At 34.7% G+C, this 17,171-nt stretch overlaps 1 protein-coding gene across 1 annotated transcript in view; it reads right to left on the reverse strand.

Annotated features, from left to right (window-relative positions):
• The window catches only part of SLCO4C1 (solute carrier organic anion transporter family member 4C1), a 65,132-nt gene that overhangs the window by 42,670 nt on the left and 5,291 nt on the right, over positions 1-17,171 (reverse strand). The gene's annotated exons all lie outside the window — the stretch shown is intronic.

Here is a 17,171-nt window from a genome sequence, read left to right on the forward strand (position 1 = left end):
TCAAAAGTGAACAAAGGATATGAACAGACACTTTTCAAAAGAAGACATATATGAGGCCAGCAAACATATGAAAAATGCTCATCATCACTGGTCATTAGAGAAATGCAAATCAAACCCACATTGAGATAACCTCTCATGCCAGTTAGAATGGCAATCATTAAAAAATCTGGAGACAACAGATGCTGGAAAGGATGTGGAGAAATAGGAGCACTTTTACATTGTTGTTGGAATTGTAAATTAGTTCAACCGTTGTGGAAGACAGTGTGGCAATTCCTCAAAGACCTAGACATAGAAATTCCATTTGACCCAGCAATCCCATCTGTGGGTATATATCCAAAGGATTATAAATCATTCTATTATAAAGACACATGCACATGTATGTTCATTGCAGCACTGTTTACAATAGCAAAGACCTGGAACCAATCCTAATGCCCATCAATGACAGATTGGACAGGGAAAATGTGGCACATATACACCATGGAATACTATGCAGCCATAAAAAATGATGCGTTCATGTCCTTTGTAGGGACATAGATGAATCTAGAAACCATCATTCTTAGCAAACTGACACAAGAACAGAAAATCAAACACCGCATATTCTCACTTATAGGCGGGGGCTGAACAATGAAAACACATGGACACAGGGAGGGGGGCATCACACACTGGGGTCTGTTGAAGGGGACTAGGGGAGGGACAGCAGTAGGTAGGGAGCTGGGGAGGGATAATGGGGAGAAATGCCAGATATAAGTGATGGGGATGGAGGTAGCAAACCACATAGCCATGTATGTACCTATGCAACCATCCTGCACATTCTTCACACGTACCCCAGAACCTAAAGTGCAATAAAAATACCGCCCCCCCACACACACACACATATAAAAGAAAGAAAGAAAATTTCAGTAATACAGGCATACATTGAAAAAGGAAGCAGGGCTGTGAAGTGCTATGTTAACTCATATGTAATATCTTATAGTGGGAGAAGACAGAGATCCAGCATTCTGTTGCATTAACCAAAAAGCACATCTTTTACTAACTTTACAATGCGTGGGTTTACTTAATCTTGTGTCATTAATCTCTGCAATCCCACTCCAGCACAAATCTCTTGTGATTACTTCAGCTTTCTAAGATTTAAAGGCATCAATATGTCAACCCAGCTATAACCCATTTTAAAGCCCTTCATTAATTGATCCATTTTCATAATTCAGGCAGTGCTGTCTTATGAAATCTAATACAAACATCTCACAAAAAGCTGCCAAGGAATCATTCACCTCATTCAAAGGTGTATACTAAACAAAAAAGAAACGCAAATGACTAGCATGGGAGAATGGTCCCAGAAAAATGCTATAATTAATGTAGATTTTAAAATTACTATATTGTGATACAAAAAAAAAAAAAAAAAGAATGAAAACAATTGTTTCTGAAAATCCGGAGCTCGAAACAGAGCTTTAATAAGCTCATAGAAATGTGGTGAGGTAGGGCATGGTGGTACACACCTGTAATTCCAGCACTTTGGGAGGCCAAGGTGGGCAGATCACCTGAGGTCAGAGTTCGAGAGCAGCATGGCCAAAATGTGAACCCTGTCTCTACTAAATATACAAAAAATTAGCTGAGTGTGGTGGTGTACCCCTGTAGTCCCAGCTACTTGGGAGGCTGAGGCAGGATATTCGCTTGAACCCGGGAGGAGGAGGTTGCAATGTGCCACTGCACTCCAGCCTGAGCAAAAAAGTGACACTCCATCTCAAAAAAAAAATGTGGTGAAATAAAGAAAGGAAACACACACACACAAACTTGGGCTAAAATAACTCAAGAAAGACTATAAAACATAAAAGAACAAAACTATTAGAAATGGAGTTCACCCTGGATTGGACCAAAAAAAAAAAACAGAGACTTGTGAGAATTATGATGGAGAAAATAGACTTGAGAAATATGATCAAAATTAAAGGAAAAAATAAGACACCAAGATTTAAACAGCTACAGAGAAAATTACAGATATAGAATTCAGACAAAGGCAATCGAATATAATCAGCCAAAATAGAATAATAAATATGTTTAAAGGTAAAGTTACAGAAAATTTTCTAAAATAAAGAGTAATATATAATTTTAAAAGATATAGAGATCCCAGGAAAATTTGATGCAGGACTTTCAGTACCAAAATATTCTCTCATAAAGTCTGTGAATTTTAAAGATGAAAAGACTTTTCTGAACAGCTAAACAAGAAGATAATTCACTTATGTAGAGGGAAATAAAAAACAGTAAGCTTACATTCAGACTTCTCTAAAGCAATATTAAACCCATAGAGGCAGTAAAGGAATGCCAAAAGAGTAACCAGTGCAAGATAATGTGACCCTCAAATTTTATGCTTAGCCAAACTGACATTCAAATATAAAGACAAAGAAAAAAATGTAAACCTACATTATTTAAACACACTAAATCTCAGAAAATGAACTTGTCCTGAAAAAAAACTAAAGGGTACATTTTATCCTATGGAGAAAATCTTCATTCAGAGATACCATGTGTACCTCAAGATAATCTGAAGAAAATTCTACTTTTATAATACAGTTTATAAAATAGCTAGGTTTACCTATTCAATGAATTTTGTGAGATTATTAGTTGAGAAACTCTTTGAACCTAGAATTTCAACTTCTGATGAAAAATCAAACAATTTCTGATCAAATATAGTCAGCCTTCCATATCCACAGTTTCCACAACTGTGGATTCAACCAACCACAGATCAAAAATATTCAGGGAGGAAAAATAACAACACAGCAACAGAAGAAATACAGGTAAAAATATAGTATTAATTAATTACATAGCATTTATACTACATTAGGTATTATTTGCAATCTAGAGATAATTTAAAATATATAGGAGGATGTAGGTAGGTTGCATACAAATAACACATCATTTTATAGAAGGGACTTGAGCATGCACAGATTTTGGTATCCATGGGGGTCCTGGAACCAATCCCCCATGGATACTGTACTTTCAACATTAATTAAAAGGCAAGTGATTTGACAATACACCACAAGAGGAAGCTCCTATGTTATTTATGAATTTAGAGGAAAATTGCTGATAAAATTAAGGACTAGAAGTTTACCTAATGAACAAAGAGATGGCCAGTCTTACCCACTAATATTAGCAGGTCTGTGACAACAGGACAAAAGAAAATCCACATACCATGTGTCAAAATATTTAGAAGATAAATACCAAGCTCAGCCAAATGCTTAATCACACTCAAAGACCCACAGCCTGCTGCTCTCCAGGCATCTGCCCCAAAGACCTAGAGGCTAAATGTACCTCTTTTCCCCTGGCCCTATCCTGCTACCAGGGGTAGCAAAATGGACTCTACTGTGATGTGATTCCACTTCCCCAGCCACACATTTGATAGGATTCCCAGGACATGCCTATCTATGCATCCTGGAGAGGGGAGTGAAAAAGCCTAGTTTTCAGGGAATCCAGTCTCCCCAATTACCTGCATCAGGTGCTTTGAGGTGGCTAACTAAAAAAAAGCAATCTCTCTTTTTCCTTTCCCAAGGGGTAGCTGTACTTTTCCTCCCTCAGCCTCACTCCTCATCTCCTAATCCCCTAACCACTTCCCTGAGGAAGCAGAAATGGCTGCTGCTTTTGTTTATAGTTGACCACTCCCAAATCTAAACAGCATCTTCTGGCCTGGGAAATTTAGCTCAATCCTACATTCCTCTCCTATCATCTCTGTTCACTTATCTTGTTACCAATCTTTCAAAAACCTCTCTTATAAAACCTTGAGAAAACAAAGCAAAGTATCTTCAAGTTTCAATGTTTGTGATAATGTTGATCCCTCTGGCTCAGGGCAGGACCCTTCTTATCTGGACCTCATGTCAGCTGGTGGTAGAAGACCCAAGAAGGCACCAAGAAAAATACTCCTCCTAAAGGTGATAAGAAATACTCTAAATTAAGATTTTTATCTCTTGTCTGTAATAGGTGTCAGAAGGGACCTTCTGGGTTGCTGTGCCTCATAAAAACACAGGGTAGGGTGAGAAGAGGTTGCACAAAGGCTCTTACAGACAATTCAGCCCTCTTTGTGGGAACTGAAAAGCCAAGAGTTTGTGCAACTAACCTGTGCAACCAACCTACCTGGGGTGCCAGATAAGTCACTCTCCTCCTAAGGGAGCCTAACAGAGTCAATAAAGTGATTTGCAAAAGGAGCTACCACAGCATCTACAGAAAGATGTCATAAGAAAAAAAAAAAAAAAGGCAGTATAATTTTATTTAAGATTAGGGCGCTGACTACAAAAATATTTTCGTGGAGCAGATGAAAAGTGTGAACACATAATTCATCATAAAATGAGTCATTTATATAAAGAAATAAAGGAACAGAAAAGAAATGATGAAGGAAAGAAAGAGATCAAGATATGCTGGGAGAAAAAAGTAAAAGGAAAAAATTAAAACCTCATAGAAATGAAGATACAATGGAAAGGGGCACATGGGTAAACTGAGAAAACACAGTTATGGGCATAAAGAATACTAATGAGCAAAGTGAGCAAGATTAATGATTAAAAAAATAAAAAAAAAAAAAAAGAAATGTTAATATAAAGAAGCCAAAGGTGATTGTATATACACATAGTTGAAGTACCTAAGAAAGAAAACTAAAATTGTAGAACAAAATTCTGAAACATATAATTTAAGGAAATGTCACTGTAATTTAAAAATATGTATGTAAATCTCTATGGGTCAACCTGCATAACTGGAGGCCAGGGAACTATGACATGAATGGTCATCACCAGGACATAGCTTAGTGTAGACTGTGAAGAGAGACTCCAAGTTGCACACACACTTACACTATTGAGAATCTTTGCAAAGAACACCAGCAGTACACTGCATATCAAGTGTCACTAGCACATCTAAATAATTTCAGAATGCACAGGCAAACAAAGGCTTTGTGTGCTTTGTATCTTCCTTCTTGGAGAATATAACAATGGAATATACATATTTCTATGTAATATGATAAAGAATGTTACCTTAAAAAATCATCTATCATACATTCAAGTTAGCTTTTTCTTCATTAATATCTAACATCTCCCAGAACTAGTGCTTTATAAATCACTTTTGATAAAGAGTGGTTAGAAGTATAACAAAAGGGTCAAAAGAAATAAAACAGCCCTAGATCATTAAAAATATTTAAATTTAGCCCTTATACAGACTTAAATCCCAGAGGGTTGCAGTGGCACACAGCCACTCCAAACCACACCAGTGGGGAGGACACCAGAAAAATACACACTTAGGACCTCTTTCTTCCCAACATGCAAATTCCTGTTAGCTAAACCCAACCACTATCCAGTGGGGAGAAAAGTGCCAGATTGACAGAGTCTGTCGGGTTTTTCTACTAAAGCGCAAAGCAAAAGTGATAAATAATAAATATTGGCTCTGGACGGAAACAGAATATCCAGAACAGCCCTCCCTCCTTTTTGTACCTAGCATCCACTTTTATCTTTGTCTGAACTTAAAAATCTATGTATGTCCCATGTAAGAAACAAACAAACTATCAGCAAAATTTCTATCAGCATTTTGCTAACAGCAAAATGTCATCATGAGGTAACATCCATTAAGTTATTCTCCCACCTGAAAGCAACTAAGTGTTAGTGGCAGCAGTGGTCTGCATCCAGGGTGGCAGAGGAAAACAAGAGCAGGGCAACAATTAACCAGCTCTGTAATTTTCTTTCTATAGTTGGTCAGACGGCCTGAGTGATAAGCATCACTTCCTTCTCTCATCCAGTTCTTGTTCCCTTTGCCACTGCTTAACTGGTCTGGTACTGTACAGTCTTTTACAAGTCTCCAGCGTTCTTTCTCTATTGAGTTATTGAAGTTTTCTTTTAACAAGTACTGTAGGGTATGGGAGTGTTAAAAGGCACCCAAGTCAATCTTGCCGTCCAAAAATGCACTGTTCCTTGCAACTGAAAAAGAACAACTCAATTTTCCCTTGGTAACTAGGATCCATTAGCACTGCCAATTTAGTGAACTTCTCTCCCTGTTGAATATGTACTATGAGGAGATCAAAAAAGATTAGGGAACAATTATAGTTAAGCTTTGAATTTAAGGAAATAATGACTGCCTTGATGGAAACTTGCATCCCTTGGGCACTAGAATTCAACAAGGGAGGAAGTAAGAATTTCATTAACTGGATTATTAGATACAGTAGTGAGAGGCACCAATCCACTGCTGCTCCTTAGTTCCCAGGCAGTACCTAACAAACACTGTGGTGAGTTTCCTGGGTTTTATTTTTGCTTAATCTATCCCAGATTTGCAGCTGAATAAGTTAGCAACCTTCAAATGCCAAAGGCTGCAGACAGAAAAAAAAAAAAAAAAAAAAAAAAAAGCCACAAGAAAATTCTCATCATTCTAGCCAAAAGATTAAGTAAGAAGCAGCTTGGCAAGGCAGAAAAGTTAGTAACCATGCTACTCTAGTCAAATACCACAGAGAAAACCTGCAGTCTCACCCACACTCACTCCTGCAATATATAACAGTGTAACAAGATGCCTAATCCCCTCTTCCAGGGTGTTGTCAGAGATGGTAGCTTGGGTTTCCAGCTCTATGGAAACCCAGAAGCACCACTCTCCCTCTCCGCTAGTACAAGAGGAGGTCTAGTGAAGAGTCAGAACTTACACTATAGTCAACTTAAAATTAGGTCATATCTCTCCTCTATGGTGTCAGTAGAACAGTAACAAGTGACTTCTGCCCATCCCAGAGAAAGTGATATCTGTGGAGTTCTAGTGAAGATCCAGGACTGCCACCACCACCCAACAATAATAAGGAGGCTGTCTTCTTACCAGGTGTCAATTGAGGCCAAGAGGTGAACTTGGACTTCGATGCCACCTGGCAAATAAGACAACACCCACCCCTACCTCAAAGCCATCAGAGCAATGTCAGTTAGTTAAGACAGAACGTTTAAATAAGAACCAGAGTCTAATAATATACCAAGACTATACTTATGTACATATGCAATATCTAGAAAAAAAAAACACTCAAAAAGATATACCAAAAAAATACTAAAAACACTATAGATTAATAAAAATGGAATTCTAAAAATGTTCAAGCAACCCACATTCAGAAAAGCAGGAAGCAGATAATACAGAAACAAAAGCAGAACACAAAACTAAATATTAAAAGTACAGGTTTAAACTTTAACATACTAGTATTTGTATTACATGTAAATGGTCTGAATATTACAATTAAAAGATATTGACAGAGTGAATAAAACAAACAACCCCACTATGTGCCATCTACAAGAAACTCACTTCAAATGCAATAATGTGGGCAGGCTGAAATTTAAAGATTAGGGGAAAAAATCATCCAAGCATTAATCAAAATAATGTAGGAATAGCCATATTAATAACAGTTGAAACTGACTTTAGAGCAAAAACATTTACTTGACACAGAGAGACATTACATAATGAAAAAATAGTCAATTTACCAAGAAGACATTAACACACATTCACCAACACAGAGCTGTAAAACATGAAGCAGAAATTTATAGAATGAAAAGAGGAACCGATTAAACCCACAATTACAAATAAAGATTTCAAAACCCCTCTCTGAGCAACTGATAGAACAGAAAATTAGCAAGGACGTAAACTAACTTAACCACATCTACATCAGGATCTAACCAACATTTTCTAAACACACTGGAAACAATAGCAGAATACATTTTCTTTTCCAGCACCCAGCAAACATATGCTAAGATAGACCATATCCTGCACCATAAACATGAATACATTTTTAAAAATTCAAATCCTACATAATATGTTTTCTAACTAAAATGGAATCAAACTAAACATTATTAATAAAATGATAATAAGAACATCTCCAAATATTGGAAAGTAAACAACATGCTTTCACACTTCCAAATAATCTATGGGTCAAAAAGGAAGTCTATAAGGAGATTTAAAAAAATACGCTAACTTAAGTAAAAATGAAAACACAAAAATTAAAAAAAAAAGAGTTAGAGGGAGGGAGGGAAAAAATAAAAAATTTAAAAAAAAGAAAACACAATATATAACAATTGTGAAATACAACTCAAGTAGTCCTGAAAGAAAATTTTATAGCACTAAAATGCATATATTAGAAAAAATAAAAATAAAATTAATAATCTAAGCTTCCATGTCAGCCACCTAAAGAAAAATAATATAAAATGAGTTTAAAACAAGCAGAAGGAAGAAAATAAAGAGCAGAAATAAATAAACTAGAAAAGAGAAAACTATAGAGAAAAATCAATGAAACTAAAAGTTCATATTTTGAAAATATGAATTTAATTGGCTTCATCTAGCAAGGCTGACAAAGAATAAGAAAAAGTAGACAAATAATATCAGGAATCAAGTAAAGGATTTCATGACAGATCCAGCAGACAAAGAAAACATACTAAATAAATACTAGGAACAGCTAGCTCCATACACATAAATTTGAAAACTTTAGATGAAAAGGAGCAATTTCACAAAAAGCATACATTATACCTATTCACCCAAAGTGAAGTATTAGGTTGGTGCAAAATAAATTGCAGTTTTTGCCATTAAAAGTAATGACAAAAATCACAATTACTTTTGCACCAACCTACTATATTTGAATCACTATTAAAGATAACTGTTAAGAACACTGACTTTTTAACTGAGAAACTCCCCAAACAGAAATCTATAGGCCCAAGTAGTTTCACTTGGAGAATTCTAACAAATATATAACGAAAAATTAAATTCAATTCCAGAAAATAGTAGAGGAGGAACATTTCTCAATTTATTGTATGAAGTTTGTAATCCCCTAAAATTCACAAAAACTACAAAGCCAAATAGAGATAGTACAAAAAAGAAAATGAAAACTAATATAAGAATGTAGACACAAAAACGCTTAATGAAATAGTACCAAACAGAATTCATAAATGTATCAAAAGAATTGTACACCATTGCCAGGTGAGGTTTATTCTCGGATGCAAGGCTGGCATCAAAAAAATAAAATAAATAAAGTTAACTACCATATTAACTGACTGAAGAAGAAAAATCACATGATCAGAAATCATATGAACAATGATGCCGAACAAGTATTTGACAACATTCAACAATGATTCCCGATTTAAAATTCTCAGAAAAAGAGGAATAAAGTAGAACTTTCCAACTTGATAAAGAGTATTTATGAAAACATGCAGCAGTAGTAAAAGACTGAAAGATTTTTTCCCTAAAATAGGGAAGAAAGTAAGAACATCCACTCTCACCACTCTTACTCAAAATAGAACTGGAAGTTCTAACAATAAAGAAAAAAGAAAAGAAAAGAAAAGAAAAGAAAAAAAACAAAGAAAATTAATGCCATACAGAAGATAAAGGAAGTAATAAAACTGTTCCTATTTGCAGAAGACACGACTGTCTACATAGAAAACACCAAGGAGTCCACAAAATATGTCAAGAACCAAGTAGTTCAGTAAGGTCACAGAATACACAATGAAACATACAAAAATCTATTGTATTTCCATATATTGGCAATGAACATATGGAAACTGAAATTTAAAATATAGCCCTATTTACAATCACTCAAAAAAAAGAGCAAAACGAAATACTTAGATGTTAATCTAACAAAACATATATATAACTTGTATGCTAAAAATACAAAATACTGATTTTTAAAAATCTAAATAAATGGAGTATAAATCCATACATGTTCATGAATTGGAAGATCCAACATAGTAATTATAGCAGTTCAATCACAATTAATATGCAGTTTGTATTAGTTCTATTTCACACTGCTATAAAGATATTGCCTGAAACTGGGTAATTTATAAAGAAAAAAGACTTAATTGACTCACAGCTCCAAATGGCTAAGAAGGCCTCGGGAAACTTAGAATCATGCCGGAATGGGAAGCAAGTACATCTTATATGGTGGCAGGTGAGAGAGCATGTGAAGGAGGAACTGGCAAACACTTATAAAACCATCAGCTCTCATGAGAACTCACTCACTATCAGGAGAACAGCATGGGGAAACCACCCCCATGATCAAATAACCTCCCACCAGATCCCTCCCTTGACATGTGGAGATTATGGGGATTACAATTTGAGATGAGATTTGAGTGGGGACACAAAACCAAACTGTATCACAGGTTTAATACAATTCCCATCAAAATCCTACTATTTTGTGGATATAGACAAGATTATTCTAAAATTTGTATGAAAATATAAAGGAATGAGTAGAACCAATATGGAAAGATAACAATGAAGTGAGAGGAAAGTCTATAGGATTTCAAGACTTATATAATAGTCAAGAATGTGATATTGGTGGAGAGACACATAGATCAAGGAAAAAGTAGAGATCCCAGAAATATAGATATACAAATATGACCAACTGATTTTGAAAAAGCTATAAAAGCAATTTGGTGGTCAAAGAGTAGAATTTTCAAATGGTGCTAGAGCAATTGGACATTTATAGGCAAAAAATGAACTTTGATCTAAACCTCACATCTTTTATAGAAATTAACTCAAAATATATCAAAGATTTAAATGTAAAATAGAAAACTATACACCTTTTTTAGAAAATAGAAGAAAATCTTAGGGATCAGAGCTAGACAAAGTGTTTTTAGTCTAGACAATAAAAGCATAATCTATAAAAAGAAAAATTGATAATTTAGACTTTATTAAAATTGAAAACTTTCACTCTGTGAAAGACCCTGTTAAGAAGATAAAGACATGTTAAAGAATGGTGAAAATATTTGCAAACTAGCTAGTAAGTTCTAGTACTTAGAAAACAATTAGCACTCAGAACTCAACAGTAAAGAAACAAAAATCCAAAGACATAAAAAGACATTTCACCAAGGTTGATACACAGATAGCAAATTCGCACAAGCAAAGATGTTCAGTGTCATCAGCCATTAGAGAAATACAAATTAAAATACGACGAGATTTTACTGTACACCTATTAGATGGCTACACCAAATGCTGGCAAGGATTCAAATAAACTGAGTAACTGAATAATGCTGATGGGAATATAAAGTGATACAGTGAATTTGGAAAACAATTTGGCAGTTTCTCAAAAAACTAAACATAGAATTTTCATGTGACCCAGCAGTTTTGCTCCTGGGCATCTAGTCCAGAAAAATGAAAATTATGTTCACACAAAAATCTACATACTAATACTTGTAGCTTTATTTGCAATAACCAAAATCTGGGAACAAATCAGATGTTCTTTAATAGGCAAATGATTAAACAAATTATGGTACATCCATACCATGGATTACTAATCAGCAGTAGAAAGAACAGAGCAACTGCTATATACAATAACCTGATGAATATTCAGAAAATTACTCAGACTAAAAAAAGTGAATTCCAAAATCTTATATACTGTATATTACTGAATTATAGTAAAACCTTTAACCATAAAAATGTTTATCATGAATTAATTTATAATTTAAAAAATCTTTTTATATGTAAAAATCCTGCTCTATGAGAATGCTTAAAATGTAAAACAGAATGCTATGCAAGAATAAAAATGCTCACAGGTTGAAACATATTTTATTACTTTATTAAAAAATAGGCACAGAAAAACAGTAAGACAATTCCAGAATTGCGTTCCTTGAGAAAAGAATAACAGTGAGTTGGATTTTTTCTCTTTCCACTTTGTAGTATTACCCTGGGATTACAGGCACCTGCCACCAAGCCTGGCTAATTTTTGTATTTTTTAGTAGAGAGAAGATTTCACCATGTTAGCCAGGCTGGTCTCAAACTCTTGGCCTCAAGTGATACACCTGCCTCAGCCTCCCAAAGTGCTGGGATTACAGGTGTGAGCCACCTTGCCCAGCTCAGAGTAATTCATATTATCTAGGAAGTACCGGAAAGACTGAAAAGCCTCTGCTAGAAAAAATTGTGATAGTTTCATCTAGCATTGACTACTGCTAAAAGGTAGCTCTAGGCCTTTTATTGTATATATTGAATTTAAATTGGAGTCATTTGTTTTATTAAACCATTATAACTTCTAACCTAAGAAATCGCCTCTCCTCATTATTTCTTTATTCATTTCCGTTACAAAGAAGCAAAATGTAAGAAAAATAAGTGATTTCCATAAAGGAAAAAGTAATATCTAAAAAGGAAAAATACTAAAAAAACAAGCAAAATTAAAGCTTCCTGTATTGAATTTGTGGTTGAAAACCTCTAAGATTCTTTGCCCTAGGTCTTCTCAAATCTGGGCAAGCATTCCATTGAAGAAAAAAATTATTCTAAGAATAAAAGATAAAATAGTAACTAGAAATAAAGTCCACTTTGAGTCCTACTCTAATCATTTTCCTACACAGCTTCTGTAAGTAGTTACCAAGCATAACCAAAGTCCTTTGATTAAGCATTCTCTCTGAAATGCCAATCAACAAAAAACCTTAGAAATTTAGTGCTACAGCTAATGTGAATTTTTGTCATTGAAAGTTTTTTGGAGGGAAAAAGGATAGAAAAGAAAAACAAAGAAATGGTGTAATATAGGAAAAATTATCCAATTATTGGTCAATAAATAAAAAGAGCTTTAATGGATTTAGTTAACTACTTTTCTACAATTCCTCAGTATTTAATATGACCTCTCTCCCAGTGTCTCAAAGAAACATAAAGATTATTTTGCTTGGTAACATTAAAATAACATTCATCTAAAAGAAATTAAAATTGCTTAGATAAAAAAATGTTATGTGGTAAAGATTTATTTATTGCATTTTAAATATTTTAAAGTCATATTGCAGTATGCTGTGTCATATTAATATTATGTCAAAGTAAGTCAAAAATGAACGTCAAATATGACTCATTTGAAAGTGTTTTGACACTATTCTACTTTCAGGTTAACTTGTACAAAAAAATAGCCCGTAATATGTATTTGTTCCTCTTAATTTTAATACTACCTGTTTTTTTTAATCTAATATCAGCCGCAACTTCCCTTTGATCATCTCCAAAGTTAATCACCTCGAATGCACAAGTGTTTCTAAAATCTTCCCTTAAAAAAAACTTTCTCTCCAACCTGCTTAAATTTAGTGTTTACAACACAATAGAAAATCCAAGCTGTTTCAAAATATACATTCCTAACTTTTCCTCTTAATGTTCTTTTGTGTTATATAATTTCTCACACCTGTAGAAATTATATGTGCTTATCATATTGCATGTTTTGTTTTCTTCTATTTACTAACTCTAATACATTACTTTAGTCTCCTCTTATAGAGATTATCCCATCCAAAGTGAGCCCTGACTTTAGTTTCCCTCAAGTTCAAAACACAAGAACGACAGAAAAAGCACACAAGGGTATGTTAATTTTCTCACTGTCCATTTTAAATTAAATTACATGTGCAATTTCAAATAAAATAATTTATTAATATTATGCTCTATGTTTTGTTAAGTTACTTAAGACTACGCACCCTCTTGGCCTCTAATTAATTTACAGGAAGCTTTCAACTAATCTGTTTTCCTTTTCCAGTTTCCTTTTCCTAAGTTTTCTTCTCTACTCTCCTTAAAGTTTCACAAATAATTCAGATTTTTCATTACAGATTCCCATACTTGCAAAAGTAGATTAATACAAACCATTTTACCTGACTACTAGAAATAGGGGAAGAAATGGTTTAAATTCATTAAAAAAATTAAAATCATTCAATATAGTCAATAACTTAGTATGAGTCATATGCATACAAATTTGAAAAACAGTAAAGAAACCATAAAAATTAGGATTAGTTTTAGCTGTTGTTGACCATCTATAAAATCACTTCACTTCTTTCTGGAAGGCTTACATTGTAAAAATAAGGGATTTATCATTTTTAACATCCCTTCCATTTCTAAATGTCTGGATTCCCTGTAACGTATAACGTAATTTCAATCCTGAATTCTGTGTCTGTCATATTATTATAAACACCTATGCACACCACAAGAAAAACTTATACGGGAAAAAAATGCAAAAATTCAACACAATAGCGACACATTTTCATTCACCAGCAACGGGAGAGTAACTAATATATCCCTTCCTGAAAGTCAGTGTGACATTATCTACCAAAAACTAGAATGAGGAAGCCCTTCAAATCCAGTATTTACAACTCTAGGAATCAAACCAAATGAAGGACTTGCACATTTATGTAAACACATATGTTTGAGGATATACACTGCAACACTGGATATATAATATGCAATTCATACTTAAAAACTCCAAATCCCAATTCTTAATTTCCACTCAAATTCTCTTCTGCCAAGTCTTCCATCTTCTAGTAAAAATGGCCCCAGTTGGTCAAGCAAAATACCAGAGTCCTTCATTCCTCCTTCGCAATAAATCCAACAAAGTCCTATTTCTTTTCCTCTAAAACACACTGAGAATCAGTCATCTTCTGGATCTCTAATGCTACCACCCCACTTTCAGCCACATTTATCTCTCAACTGGACTACAGTACAAATTTCCAGAGTGATTGCTTCCCATTTACTCTTGTCTCTCAAACTCCAGTAAGATCATGCACTTCCCCGTGTAAAACTCTTACACAACTGTGCACTGCACTTCAAGCAAAATCCAAATGCCTCCCTGGTGCCTACCTGCCTCTCCAAAACAGCCTCCCTTGCTTTGATGATGCTGGCCAAAACTGGCAATTCCTAAAACCTACCAAGCTCTCCTCTGCTCCAAGGCCCTTAATCATATTTTTTTACAGCCTGGAAAGCATCTTTTAAGGTTAGCTCTTCTTTATTCAGATATTATCACTGTAGCCTTTCCTGGCCCACATATTAACCCTTTGACACAATATTATTTCATAGTATTTGCCCCTTTAGCCACTCACTTCAATTTTCACTTACCTGTTCATTTCTTTATTAATTGCATATTTCTTCCCACTAATACATAAAAGCCACATGACATGGAACTGTTTTACTGGTATTATCTCAATGTATCAATCAATATATGTTGTATAAATGGCAGAATAACATAAGGGCATGCTGAGTTTTTGCTTTCATTTGCCACACACAAGTTATTATTTAAATTATTAATCAATAAAAGTAAATCTAAGTAAAAATATTAGATCAGCCAATTCCTCTAACTTATTTCAATAATCTACTAAAATAATGAAAAATGTCAATTAGCTCAACAAGAACTTGGTGAAACCTGCACAATACACATTAATGTACTAAAAGTTTATAATCTGGCTTCAACAATCTTAGCTGTGTCTCTGGTCACATACAAACCCCTTAAATTGTGGCAATTTTCCTTTAAGAAAATAAGTTCTTTGGAATGGCCATAACTCCAAGTGTAAATGGCAAGAGATGAAGCTGAGAAGATTGTGGAAGACAGATCAGGCTTTGTACTGGAAGAAGTATTTACATTTCAGTTTATAGAGTCAGAGTATTTCAAGCAAGGTTTGTGTACTTGAGAACAAGAAAGGTATCTGAGCAACTGAAAGGTGAGTGAGGGCCTAGATACAGCACAAAGATTACCACCTAAATGCTATAAACCAATAACTATCATAGAATCAGTATCATGTTTTCTTGTGTGGCAGATTAAAATTAGGTATTCCCTTATTATTTAGATTTCAATAGTGTTATCCTAAAGCCTACACTGCGATATGTGGCTTGTTCCTAAAACTACTCCCCGTGAAATTATGTCAAGTTGCCTTGTGCAGTCTTGCCCAATCTCAGATCATGTGCTAGAATCTATGTAAGTGGTTTTGCTGCTATAACATACTCTTCTTATCTTATTCATTCCAAACTCTACCACATTTTTAAAATACTCTCCATTCATCCACTTACATATTCTATTTCTACTTCCAAAATGAAGCCTGCTTACCAAGTAAGTGCACTTCTAAAACTATGCTACATGATATTTACTTTATTATTGAGAATGTCTTCCTGTTTGTTATCATACTAGAATTGGAAAATTGATCTTGGGAAAGATTAATAATTTAATATTGTCTTAGTCCATTTTCGTTGCTAAAAAGGAACATCTGAGGCATTTATAAAGAAAATAAATTAATTTGGCTCACAGTTCTACTGACTGTACAAGAACGCAATGCCAGCACCTGCTTCCAGTGAGGGTGTCCAGCTGCTTCCACTCAGAGCAGAATGCAGAGGGTAGCCAGCCAGAGATCACAGAAATCACATGGGGAGAGAGGAAGCAAGAAAGCTATAGGGGAGGGGCTGGATTCGTTTTTTTGTTTGTAGAAAGTCTCACTATATTGCCCAGGCTGGTCTCAAACCCCTGAGCTCAAGGGATTCTTCTGCCTCAGCCTTCCAAAGTGCTGTGATTATAGGCATGAGCCCCCATACCAAGCTCCAACTCTCTTTAACAAAAAGCTTTCTTGGGAACAAACAGAGTGAGAATTCACTGACCCCCATCTCCAGGGCATTAATGTATATTCATGAGCGATCCACCCCCATGACCCAAATACCTCCCTCCAACACTAGGATCAATGTTTAGGGGGACAAACATCCACACTATAGCAAATATTAATTTTCAATATTAACACACAAATCTAACAATCTTAACTTTTTAAAAATAATACCTATAGCATAACAGGCTCTAATTTTCCTTTTATTTTCAGGGGTTAAGTAAGTGAATAAAGTTTCTGAATCAGTAACCCTCTGAATTTATTCCTAATTATTTCAATATTTGCTATTAGAATTCCCAGGAAGCACATAAAAATATTAAGGTCTACTTTCATTAGTCCACTCTTCTGGCTATACTACATTAATTTTTTTTATTAAAAATGTTATTTTGGAAAAAATATATATAATCAAATTTCCTTTTTGAGCCTTTAATAATATATTTCTCCATTGAACTAGAGCAACCTATAGTGTAGCTTGCTCTGAAGTTCTGTGCTTCTTATCTAAGTCCAAAGGTAGAGCTGGTTTCATTTCTTAGGGTAAGTTCCACTTTTCTAAATGTCACCTCTCTTTACCTCAAATCAGGAATCAACATGTCCAGGGTGCAGAGCTGTAAACACATCAAATGAAAGTACAAGGACTCTATGTTTGGATCCCCTTCCACGAACACTCCCTTCTTGGAAGCCACCTTTCTCTCTCGTGGATTTTCCCTCTGGAGTCCCCTTACTCCTAAACTCCATCTCTCTCTATTCCCTTCCACTCAGTGTGGAAGCTGCTTTCCTCTCCTGGATTCCAGCTTTCTGGATTCTCTCACTTAGTGTGAGAGTTTAGCTGTTCCTTTCTCTCTCCTTCTCCTGTTTTTTTTTTTTTTT

Source organism: Cebus imitator, unplaced genomic scaffold (genome assembly GCF_001604975.1).
Source record: "Cebus imitator isolate Cc_AM_T3 unplaced genomic scaffold, Cebus_imitator-1.0 Scaffold408, whole genome shotgun sequence".
Taxonomy (NCBI): Eukaryota; Metazoa; Chordata; class Mammalia; order Primates; family Cebidae; genus Cebus; species Cebus imitator.